Here is a 10000-nt window from a genome sequence, read left to right as displayed (position 1 = left end):
TAAACAACGCCGGTACATTGTAATGTAAAATGCACATGCTTGACTGAGTTTAATTGAACTCTTTGCAAACGTAAATTTTATGTCAACAGAATTAACATTAACATTAATGTTTGTGAAACAATCTATAGTTACACTTACTGAAATTGCAGAAGTTATGGGACGTTTTTTTATTTTTAGGGGCATATCTATAATATAGACTTATTTAAACACAGTTTCTCCCTTGTTCACGCTTAGGTTTGTGTATTTATATAGATATATGAGCATGTTCACCTCATTAAAAATGTAATTACTAGTCAACAGTGTTGTTGATTGCGCATTTTGTGGGTTTGAAACTGGCACCTACAGACATCGTGCATTTTTAAAACACTCAATACCGATTTAAGAATTCAGTATGCGATACCTGTAATTAATGTTTACATATTTTAATTAATTCTACTTATTTTCCCTATGACGACATTTAATAATTATAATTATGCAAATATATATTTTAAAAGGGTTTATTAATTTAATAACGTTATAGAGAAACATGTTTGGATTCTTTAAGTAAGAGGTGTTTTTCAAAATAAGATATTATATTAGCGTTTGATATGACCCATTTAAGTTGTGTGTGTCGGAATACATTGATAATTTTCAATGACGCCAATGTATAATGGGACCAGGCTTAGTTGGGCTTGGTCGGGCAATTAAAACGATGTTCAAGTCAAATGTAAGGTAGTGTGTCTGTCCCGCCTAATTACCCAATAGCTTTACCTATTCAAGCGTTCAAGTGAGCTCATTATTGATTGGCAAAGCTAGCATGTTCTCTCCAATAACAGTTAACTTAACGTAAGTTTTCATATTCTGTTTTAGACTGGTTTACGCCTACTTTAAAGTGCTAACGCTTCTAAGGAAACAAGCAGAAAACCAAACTAACCTGTCTCGATGTTTATGTTGAACGTTTGCTACAAACTTTGATATTAGTATCTTGGCAAAAAAGATTTGTTTTTGCCAAAATATCAATATTTGTGCGCTTGGCTCAAATGGCAAACGACAGCTCAATCATTGCAATATGTCTCTAAAAGTTATTTCGGGTTTACTATCATCAGCACCATAAATGAACAATCCAATGTTATTTTTTTAAACTCACAATCGAAATCGATGCATTTTGAAGGAGGCATTCGCCTTATCGCATATTTACTTGTTTAATACTAGTATACTAGTGATGCATACGTTTCCAATAAAGACGTGGTTTACGTCACACATTGTTTAAAGTTCCCGTTCGCAAAATGACAACAAAAACCGGGTCAAATTCGGTTTTGAATCGATAAAATAAATGATCATAAATACATGCAATAGGCGAAAATCATTGGAGCGTCGCGAGATATGCAAATTATAAATATATATTTAGCTTTCGCTAAACATTATAAGCATATGGAAGATAAATGCATAGAATTAGCAAAAACATATTTGTTCTTACCTTTTGTCCACTAAATTCGCCAGTGTCAGCAATTTTGTTTGTCAAGGTTTGAATTAACGTGTCGAATCATGAATATTAATTATGTCATGTTCGTACTTAACCGAAATCGACTTCAAAATAAAAATCGCTATATTGTTTGTTTTCAACAAATTTCAACCGGATTTTCAGTGATATCCTCAATATAAAACCTGTTAACTTACGATTCTGCCCTTACATATCTCTGCGAACGGGGATTTTAACAGTATTTTAGGGTGTAGCTGATGTAGTTCACTTTAAACATGTATGATTTGCTTTTATTATATAACGCGACACACGGAAAATCAATTGATATGTTTAAATATTCATTTTTAATATTTAATACAAGTTTCAATAATAAACTTTTGTAAAATTAACCACAAGTAATTAGAACCTTTGACACGCTGGATAACAATAAGGTTGGGGATTTTGTTCCGCAAATAAAGTCTACTAGAAGGATCATTTAAACGTTATCCACCCCCCCCCCCCTCCCCCCAAAAAACAACAACTGCACTTTTGCATTTATCATTGATTGTGTTATCTTGTTAGGCTTAGGTTCCAACTTTTCATTGAACGCCTGATTGACTGATGTGACTTTTTTCGACATATACTAAGTTACATATTACAGCGATCACATTAAAATGATGAAGTGGACAAAGGCAAGATCACTCAAAATAATGATAACCTGTATGTACAGTACAGCAAAAGCGGCACAAACATAATCCGCGGCTACGCCACGGCCAGATTATTAGTCCGCGGCGGCCGAATCGTGTGTTCACGCGGCGTATCGCCGTGGCACTCGGCATCGATCCGCGCAACGACGCCGAGTCTGTATTAACCACGCGTACTTTCGCGGAGTAAATCCGCCGCATACATACGCGGCGGATCGAGTGAAAAGATATCCACCTAAATGTACATACATGTATGTGTAGCGTAGAATTAATTACGCGCAACTGTTTATGATTCGTTCGATTATCATTATTAAATTTGTAATCCGAAACACACTTCCGAATTTTAATGCTAACGCGTCCTTTGGCAAATTCTAGCGTCAAATAAACAGTGCTAAAATATCCTTTGATTCATAAAAAGCGCGCGAAAATTATGCAGACATGTAGAACGTCGTTTGGAAAGTTTGGGTGTATTTTGTGTTGTATAAATACATGAACATCACGTCAGGCGTAAATCGCGTGTTCAGTGGAAAAAAAACGCCCCGATTAGACGTTATTTCATCATCTCTATAAATAGTAACAAATGCCAAAATGTATTTGATACATAAGGAAATATCGAGAATGTTTGTGTATCGTAAATATTTACCAGCATTTGCTTTAAAACTGGAATATACGGGATTATCGGGTAATTAGTAGCGATATTAACTGTATAATATGAACAAAATAAAACGTGTTTATATACGCATATTCAAACAATAGTTATAATAAGCTGATAATTAACAAAACTACAAATACGTCGTCACCGTCTTGATTATTGATGTGGGTTCAAACTGCTAATTTTCTCAGCTAAAATATAATAGCGGAATCAACATGCAATTAATTTATAAATCCACCATATGCTGGAGCCTTGACCACTTGTATGTGCGAAAACATAATTACATGACCTTGTTTGTGTGTGAAATACATACGCTGCGGGCGGGAAACAATCTTAATAATTGGCCAGACACATTAACTATGCTTACATGTATATGCTAATACAATCCTCGCACAATAAATTTATTATGATTTTAATTATTATTATAATTGTTCTTTCAAAATTTGTTAACAACATGTAACTAATAATTAAAAAAAAAATCATGATCGCATCGACTCGGCATCATGTCGCGGACCGCGGCATGCCTCGGCGGACAGATGCGAAGTTTCGCGGCGAAATGCGACTTGCCGCCGCATACTGACGCGGCTTCAACGACTGACGCGGCATCGACTCGTTTCGCCATGCCGCCGCGGATCGCGAAATACGTTTGTTCCGCTTTGGCTGTACTGTATGCAGTATCACATGTCTACAGCCTAGAGCACTAATTAATTCGTTTTAACGCATAACAAAACCGTAATATTATTAAGGAAATGTGAGGAAATGCATACAACTATATCTACAGGTCATTAACCAAAACTAACCGTTTATACTCCCGCTGAGTCAAGTGGAACACACAACCTTTTAATACACGTTACGTATTAATGATAAGATGGTTGATTATTAATACAGAACAAAAGACGCGTTTAGCGCATTGATGGCTTTGAAATGCGCTAATTTAGCATTTGCTCAATGAAGTAAAGTATTCAAATGTAGTTTAGAATGTGATTGTAATACACATTTTCTACGCATTTGTTTCATATAAAACATAAATAATTATACTAGACTAATTACATTTATTTTTTATTTCTGCTCCATTCTCAAATTATTATATGGTTCAAGTATAAAGTTTGAAATCTATATACCAAACTATAAACTAGTTAAAAACTTCCAGTGCCCTCCCTGGTGAATCCATTTACGTCAATTGGTTCATATCAAATATCCACAGACTTTGGTAATATCAACAGAAGATTTCACAATACTTGGGATAGTATTATACCCATTCTAACTGGCATTTCAAATTAATGATCCACGTAATATAGTTTCCAAAGACTGCATTAAAGAGCGCTTTGTTCAAAAACCATGCCAGACAATTAAAATCTACACCCTTTGCATTTATGTCTTTATATATTTAGCAATAAAAACATTTATGCAAAGAAGCTACATTACTGTAATCGATACAAGTAAATTATATGGACTCAGTTATCAATTAAATGCTCTTTTTACATCTTTTAGCATTATCTTCAAGAAGTAGTCCAGCAACATACACTGTTCAGTAACAATTATTTAATATTTATCTGTTTTTGTAATCAGATTGTGCGTAAATTGTTTCTTAGCATTCGAATAATACTAATACCTTAATAATGTAAACAATACATTCCTTAAAACATGCAATGAGCGTTATTTTATTTTCAGATTGCATGGTGAAAATAAATACAGCACCACGATGATTTGCTAGGTGTTTTGTCAGACTCCACAAAGTAAGATATTTATTGTTTATGTCATTAGTATTGCTAAAAGTGTATTTATGATATGCATAAAGATGTTTAAAACAGGGTCCATGAGTGTCACATACATATGTTGGCGTTTTCTATCTGCTCGATTGAAATATAGTCAATGAAACTTAAGGTTCATTCAATAGAAACGGCAAAAGATGATGCAAGGCGATCAAATATCATTATCTAGACATTGTGCAGAAAATATAAAGTCTACAGACCCACCGAAGATCCGACAAATCTTCAGAAAGAAACGTCAAGAACAAGGGCATGATCAAGAACTTATATCTTTACTGAAGAATCACTCGATTTGCATAGTTTATTTTCGTTTCGTCGTTCCAAAAACATAATATCAGAGGACACAGTCAAAAGGTTTTTGACGATGTGTGAAGAATGCAGTTAATGAAAAAAACAACATATTGTTTCTTAAGTGAATAAAACAATAGCAGTAACAGAAATGTATGAATCAAGCAAACCATGAAGCTTTAGAAATTCTACCAGAAGAAAAATGTTTATTTATATTCACTTCTTTAATAAAAGAATACCAACTATAAACATTAATGATTACAACTGGGATCACAGACATTGAATGGTCAAAGCAACGCATTGGGGTTTTAACCGTAAAGCTAAGCGAAAAAGGGATGATTGAGTCATATTGCATTTCCGACTTATGGAACGTGTTAATTTGCCTAATTTATAGATGCCTAATATAATTATGTATTGAGATATAGGAAAGTTTCATGCTTTCGGTACTAACCGTCTAATTAAGTATAGAAATAGATTTGTGAAATGAAAAGCGATAAAAAGCGATTCATTACACTTGAATTATGCATTCGAAACAGCGCACTCGATCTCGTCCAAATGATATGCATGTGGATACTATCGTGAAAAATATATATGCTCCAATCAATGTGTTTCATGTTGTGTTTCATATAAGCCACGTGTATTTAATCAGCAACTTGTGTATGGATTTATTAAAACCATACATACATTATGTATTAGAATTTAAAATGTCGATATACCTTAGGTATCGCATAATATTTTATGTGTATTCTTTGTAATTTTTAACCATGGTTAAGATTGTGTTGTTTCAAGTTGTGTTTACAAATTACATTTATTAAAAACACGAAAGCATTTCTTTTACCATGATAGTTTTTATTTGTTTAGTATGGAGGAAAACAAACCAAAAGCAGCTCGAGTTGCGAAGGGAACTACAGCTTCTTCCTCCGCTCGAGGAGCGAAACGAACCACCCCGGCTTCATCCTTAGGTTGTGTAGCGAAAACAACTACAACTATTCCTTCATGTCCAGGAGCAATATCAAATATAGCATCCTCAGATCGAGACGCGATAGAAACGACAGCTTCATCAGAAGCACGAGGAGCGAAAGGAACTACAACTTTATCACAAGCACGAGGAGCGATTGAAACTATAGCGTCATCAGAAGTACGAGAAGCAAAAGGAACTAAAACCGCATTACCAGCACGAGGATCGAAAGGAACTACAACTTTATCACTAGCACGAGGAGCAATAGGAACTACAACTTTATCACCAGCACGAGGAGCGAAAGAAACTACAGCTTCATCACCAGCACAAACTGCGAAAGGATCTACAGCTTTATCACCAGGACGAGGAGCACAACGGACAACAGCTTTATCAGCAGCACGAGGAGCGAAAGGAACTACAACTTTATCACCAGCACAAGGAGCGAAAGCAACTACAACTTTATCACCAGCACGAGGAGCGAAAGGAACTACAACTTTATCACCAGCACGAGGAGCGAAAGGAACTACAACTTTATCACTAGCACGAGGAGCGAAAGGAACAACAGCTTCATCAGTAGCACGAGGAGCGAAAGGAACTAAAACTCTATCAGCAGCACGAGAAGCGAAAGGAACAACAACTCTATTCTCACGTCAAGGAGCGATAGGAACTATAACTCTATCCTCCGGTCAAGGAGCAAAAGGAAATTCTTCAAGTCAAGGTGCGAAACAAACTAAATATTCAACCTCAAGTCAAGGAGTGGAAGCAACTACATCATCATCCTCAAGTCAAGTAGCGAAAGCAACTACATCAGCATCCTCAATTCAAGGAGTGAAAGCATCTACATCAGCATCCTCAATCATGAAATCGACCGTCATGGACGGAAGTGACGTTCTTAATGCAAATACTGAAGCAGGTGTGCGCGAAGTGATAGCACACACAATAAAAGGGAAAGAGGACATTGAATCGACCGTACTGGACGGAAGTGACGTCCTCAATGTAAATACTGAAGCAGGTGTGCGAGAAGTGATAGCACACACAATAAAAGGGAAAGAGGACATTGAATCGAGCGTACTGGACGGAAGTGACGTCCTTAATGCAAATACTGAAGCAGGTGTGCGAGAAGTGATAGCACACACAATAAAAGGGAAAGAGGACATTGAATCGACCGTACTGGACGGAAGTGACGTCCTCAATGTAAATACTGAAGCAGGTGTGCGAGAAGTGATAGCACATACAATAAAAGGGAAAAAGGACATTGAATCGACCGTACTGGACGGAAGTGACGTCCTAAATGCAAATACTGAAGCAGGTGTGCGAGAAGTGATAGCACACACAATAAAAGGGAAAGAGGACATTGAATCGACCGTACTGGACGGAAGTGACGTCCTTAATGCAAATACTGAAGCAGGTGTGCGAGAAGTGAAAGCATACACAATTAAAGGGAAACAGGACATTGAATCGAGCGTACTGGACGGCAGAGAAGAACTTTCTGCTCTTGTTGACGTTGCAAAAGAGAAATTCAAAATTCCAAGACAAAGATGGATGAAGGGAATTACCAATCGCAATGCAAAGGTAATCACGCATACATTTAATATACATAAATTTACCCCGCTGTGAACAATTCAAATTGTGAAATGCGTTAGGAACATATAAATGCCAAAAAAGTGCAAATTTACATGAAAATGCCATGCATTGTTTCCCATAAAAATAGTACAGATTTCATCATACGATGGTTTTCCCAAAATTCTGTAAATAATTCAATACACACAATAATTCAAACGAAATGACTTATTTGCACATACTTTCCTCCATTATCTAAACATATTTATTTAACTTAAGTATCATATTGAGGTAGTACAACTGTAATCATTTCCCGCGTTGTTTTGTAAGATCGGTTGACATCGGCTAATGTCGGTAAATACCGTAACTGAAGTCGTGAGATATCCGTTTTGTTCGGTTTATTACTTACAAAGTATAAATCTTAAATAAAAACATGTTTTATATAATTCCATAAAAGATTGTATCGCTGATATGCGCAGTTTAATATATTACGACGTCAAAATACATTTTTGTTTAAAAATTGTTTAAAAAATGAACCGGAAGAAATATATTTTCGAGACAACATAAAAAACAAAAATCGTGAATCGTAACCAAAAAGACTTTTAACGAGTAAAAAAGAAGTAGCAAAACAGAAAAAAGTCTTTATAATCATTTATATTCTGGGTCTTGACAAAAAATTGATAGCACACTAGCGTCCTCATCGACGGAATCGTGGAAAATAGGTCGGCGGTAAGTGGAATGGGACGTGATGCTGAATTGTTTAATGTATTATTCTGCATGTGGACTTGGACCTGTTCCACTGGCATTAAAATCCATAAACGGCGAATTACAGAAAGGACTGTGAGGGTATATGTGCTTAGAGTGTAGTAAAATTGACTGCCAGTTGGTAAACAATGCTTGGTATGGTTAAACCCACACAGTCTAAGACAATGGAAAAATGGACCTGGAAAAGTGGAATACCATGCTTTGTTGTCAACACAAAACTTGAAACAGGTAAGGTCACAGATATATAACCAGAAAGTTTATATGAAATATACATACGGTAATCATTTATATAGACATTTAGTTCCAAGATGTAAATTACAGGCATTATTATGATTATATTATGGTCTATGACAAGCTCTCTTTACTGTAAACATCAAGATACAGTAACCAGAATATTTGATATTGTACTTACTTGTATCTTTGCCATACTTATATTTGTTTCTGCATTTAGCAATGGTGGGCAGCCTGGGTGGACCATCCCGTGTAAACAATATGTTGTCCACATTAAACCTAAAAAAATATCGGACACCAACTTAAAAATATTGGAACAGCCAGCTGGTGAGGTGAAAGAGCAAGTTGCAACTGAATAAGCTAGGATTGCTTTCTCAAATGAAATAACGTAAGAATCTATTATTTGGGTTATCAGCGGTAACAATAAATTGTTATCATCATTACATGGAAAACATCAAACTATATACATGTAAAATAAAGATAGTTTGTGTAAAACCAATTATATATGTTGACCGCCAATCTCACAAGTTTAAGTTAGGCATCGTTTAGCAGGCCTTTTTATACAAATCCTGCGGGTCAGAATGTCTTACTCATTCCCAATTCAAAATACAAGTAACTTCGCCCAATTAGCTGGAAATTTTCCCAATCCTAGAATTATAGCAAAATTAATATGTCAAAAATAACAATAATCTTCTGAAAAACATCATGATTATGTTCTTCTATAAACAAATTTTATGGCTGGAAGATCAGCAGTTACCACATTTTATGGCTGGTAGATCAGCAGTATGATTATTAACTTAATAAAAGTCCAATATGTTATGTTTAGTTGTAATCTAAATGTGATATTGCATATCAATATTTTACTTGATTGTAATGTCAACTATGTTTCCAGTTGAAGGAAGGGAACTCCTGCAGGTTACTCATATGCATCGGTGGAAGTCCAGTCTGGTAGTCAGTTCGCAGCATACGTCACGCCAACTGTTCCAATAACTAAAGAGGCTTTACAAGTTACAGGCATTTCATTGACTGATGGGACAATGACATTCATTGGATAAATTGTGCTGCTAGTGTCAATTTTAGTGGCTGTCGAAAGAATTATACATTGGCTTGAACAGTTTTCAAATGTGTGCTTAGTTGTTCGAAATGGTCGTCGTTTTGATTAAACAATCTTTGTTTCGATCTAAGTAAATGTAAGTGCAATAGATATTTTCTATAACTGTGCTTTTATCGATTCTCCATCAATATTCAGAAAATTATATCCAAAGCAGTCCTTGAAGCAAGTGAATTTAGTTTTACAATTGCTTGGTGAAACATACAATGTCCCGATGCTATGGCAGATGTGGCAGCACTTAAAAAGTTGCTCCAATTTGTGAATTTATTTATGGTACTGCATTATATCCATAATGCCCGTTATAAATCCAACACATTTCATCAAAGCACCCTTACTTCTTTTTGAGTTATCGTAGGATCCATTTTGTTTGATGTTTTGTTTCTATTTTTATTAACAGTGACCTGATCAATCTCATAAGCTGAAAAATGAAGGGTTGTACTTAATCCCTACATTGCCTTTTATATGCATGCCAACGCTCACCAAATGTGCTAAAGTATTTGTAACTAACTGCAGGATATAGTGTA

General features: G+C 35.4%; 2 protein-coding genes and 1 long non-coding RNA gene across 12 annotated transcripts in view; 2 read left to right on the top strand and 1 right to left on the bottom strand.

Annotated features, from left to right (window-relative positions):
• The window catches only part of LOC127843715 (endonuclease/exonuclease/phosphatase family domain-containing protein 1-like), a 130717-nt gene that overhangs the window by 75787 nt on the left and 44930 nt on the right, over nucleotides 1-10000 (bottom strand). The window lies entirely within an intron of this gene.
• Nucleotides 1-10000, top strand: part of LOC127843702 (uncharacterized) — a 154068-nt gene that overhangs the window by 130751 nt on the left and 13317 nt on the right. The gene's annotated exons all lie outside the window — the stretch shown is intronic.
• Nucleotides 7397-10000, top strand: part of LOC127843727 (uncharacterized) — a 3205-nt gene continuing 601 nt past the window's right edge. The window contains exons 1-3 of the long non-coding RNA XR_008032307.1: nucleotides 7397-8362; nucleotides 8586-8753; nucleotides 9258-10000. The exon at nucleotides 9258-10000 is cut by the window's right edge and continues 601 nt beyond it. This is a non-coding gene — a long non-coding RNA (uncharacterized LOC127843727). The remainder of the gene's footprint in view (nucleotides 8363-8585; nucleotides 8754-9257) is intronic.

The sequence above is a fragment of the Dreissena polymorpha genome, chromosome 9, assembly GCF_020536995.1.
Source record: "Dreissena polymorpha isolate Duluth1 chromosome 9, UMN_Dpol_1.0, whole genome shotgun sequence".
NCBI lineage: Eukaryota > Metazoa > Mollusca > Bivalvia > Myida > Dreissenidae > Dreissena > Dreissena polymorpha.
The sequence above is the reverse complement of the archived record's forward strand: the minus strand, read 5'-3'. Positions and strand labels throughout refer to the sequence as shown.